At 40.9% G+C, this 3,015-nt stretch overlaps 1 pseudogene; it reads left to right on the top strand.

Annotated features, from left to right (window-relative positions):
- Window positions 1-269: 269 nt before the first annotated feature.
- Window positions 270-1,207, top strand: LOC135875251 (olfactory receptor 5J3-like; annotated as a pseudogene).
- The last annotated feature ends 1,808 nt before the right edge of the window (window positions 1,208-3,015 follow it).

The following is a 3,015-nucleotide window of genomic DNA, read 5'->3' as shown; positions in this document are numbered from 1 at the left end:
TAATTCCAGTCAATTTTATGGAGACTTGGATGTCTAAATCTCCTAGACAGCCTTGAAAACCTCAGCCCTGTTAAAAAGGGAGTGTAAATTTAAAGGTCCATCCCAGCTCTTCCCAGACATCATGGCGGCTGGTTTCCTGTAAGATATTCATTACTCACATTCAAGCCCGGTGGTGTCATTCAGATTTAATTCATGCCATGAAATTTCCTTCTTCCATGCTGCTCACTCTTGTTATCCCGGCAGGTATGGTTTCATGCACCCCTGTATAAATGGCTGAGGGCAATCACAGCATGGTGACCCAGTTCATCCTCCTGGGGCTGACGGATCGTCAGGAGTTGCAGATACCCCTCTTCGCGGCGTTCCTGGTGATCTATGTTCTTACGCTGGTGGGGAAGCTTGGGATGATTGTGTTGATCAGGGTTGATCCCCGACTCCACACCCCCATGTACTTCTTCCTCAGTGACCTGTCCGTTGTTGACCTCTGCTACTCCTCAGTCTTCGCTCCAAGGATGCTGGTGAATTTCTTAGTGGGGAGTAAAAGCATTTCTTACTCTGCCTGTATTGCTCAACACTTCTCTTTTGTTGTGTTTGTGACCACAGAAGGGTTCCTGCTGGCCGTGATGGCGTATGACTGCTATGTAGCCATCTGTAACCCTCTGCTCTACACCGCTGTTATGTCTAAGAGGGTCTGTATTCATCTAGTGGCCAGCTCATATGTAGGGGGGCTCATGAACTCACTGACCCACACATGTGGCTTGCTGAGTTGTCATTCTGCGGACCCAACGTCATCAATCATTACTTTTGTGACACTAACCCATTGCTGAAGCTCGCCTGCTCTGATAACCACATCAGTGAGATTTTGCTTGTAGCGTTCTCTGGGGTTATTGCCATGTCCACCCTCCTGATTGTCATAATCTCTTATCTGTACATCCTCTTCTCTATCCTGAGGAACTGCTCCGCCAAGGGCAGGCGCAAAGCCTTCTCCACCTGTGCCTCTCATCTGACAGCTGACACCATGTTCTATGGACCTGTGAGCTTAAGCCACATACAGCCCAGTTCCAGCTACTCACTGGAACAGGAGAAAATCTCTGCTGTGTTTTATACCCTGGTGGTCCCCATGTTGAACCCCCTGATCTACAGCCTGAGGAACAAGGAGGTTAAGGATGCTCTTAAGAGGGTGATAGACTGGAAAAACATTCTCAGCTAATTTGTTCACCATGACAATTCCAGTCAATTGAGAAGAACAATTGGAAGAAGGATTGTAGTATGGTCTATGTGTTACTGCCTTGATTTGTGTATCACAAATGTCGTACAAGAATTAAATGAAACTCAAAGAACTGATGTAGCATGTGGAAATTATGTTTTACAATTGCTTGAGAGGAACAATGTTACCTAATGTCCTGTCATTATGTGGCTGTTGGAATATAGACACCTTTCCTTGTTTCTTGACCATTAATCTATTTGAAATTGTGCCCTGCAAGGTTATCTGAGATTAAAAATAAAATAAATTTGCTTCTAGGTTTAATTTCTTAATGTGTTACTTTAATTAATGCTCAGTATGTGACTCGCATTATGAGAATTCAATGCTTTTCCTCTCTTTAGTGTCTGGGCCTCATACGGGCTGCCACAATTGATCTCTATGCCCTTTATAACAGCCCTTAACGTAGTTGAAGACTGTTATCAGGTCCCTCCTCAGTCGTCTTGTCTCAAAACAAAACATGCCCATTTTAAAAAAAACTTTCCTAATAAATCAGGTTTTGTAAACCCTTTTTGTCATTTTTGTTGTTCCCCTCTGGACTCTCTCCTATTTGCCCACATCTTTTCTAAAGTGTGGCTCCCAAACCTAGACACAGAACTTCAACTGAGGCCTCACCAGTGCCAAGCAGAGCCAAATAATCACCGCCCTGGTCTTACATACGTACAACATACCTGGTAATACACCCTAGACAGCCTTTTTCACAACTGCACCTCATTGTTGGCTCATAGTCAACTTGTGATCCACTTGAACTCCCAGATCCATCTAAGCAGCACTTCTCCATAGCCAGTTATTCCCCACATTGTATTTATGCATTTGATTTTCCCTTCTAGAGTGAAGTACTTGTCTTTGCACTTGTCTTTACATTGATCACATCTATATTCATACTAGTGTTATATACATCTATTCTTAACAGTGTTATTGTATATACTTAGGCTGGGAAGGAATAATTTTTTCTCAATAAAGGTTGGTAAATATTGATTTCACCATATGCACACAAACCAATGAAAAAAATGTTGCCATCAATAATAATTGAAATTTACAGATAGGCAAAGTAAGAAAAATTGCAGCTTCAGAATGTATTCGAGTTTGATTTAAGGATATTTATTTGATCTATTTTGACAAGTGATGTTGACAATTTGTGTTTTAACAGCTATAAAGCTTTAACTTTCTGAATCTCAGTGTCGGCTCTGATTAAAAAAAAAATGTCTGACCTCCCATTGTCTGATCCCCCATAATTTCCCGCAATTGTAAAGGTTTAAATATTTAAAATAAAAAAGGCTTAAAAATAAACATTGATATTATCAATTAAAATGATAAAAAACTTAAAAATCAAATTCTGACAAGGCTCTATATACTTGTTATACAGCTTTATTCTCAATCATCTTGTTGTCACCTTGTGCTGCTCCCCATCTGTTTGTCATCTGTATCGTTGTCTCTTATTTTAAGCTTACATTACAAGCTCCTTTGGCCAGAGGTTGGGTTTTGTTTTGTTTTGTTATATGTTGGTACAGCACCTAACAGAATGGGGTTGGGATTAAGCCCAATACTAATGAATTAATGAAGTAGTATCAATAATAATGCTCATGTAATGTTACCCCCACCAATGCCATATATTTCAGAGGGGTAGTCGTGTTCGTCTGTTTCAGCAAAGACAACGAGGAGTCCTGTGGCACCTTAAAGATTAACAAATGTATCTGGGCATAAACTATCGTGATACATTTGTTAGTCTTTAAGGTGCCACAGGACTCCTCGTTGTC

This window comes from Emys orbicularis, chromosome 2 (assembly GCF_028017835.1).
Source record: "Emys orbicularis isolate rEmyOrb1 chromosome 2, rEmyOrb1.hap1, whole genome shotgun sequence".
NCBI classification, from domain to species: Eukaryota; Metazoa; Chordata; order Testudines; family Emydidae; genus Emys; species Emys orbicularis.
This window is presented reverse-complemented; position numbering and strand designations above follow the sequence as displayed.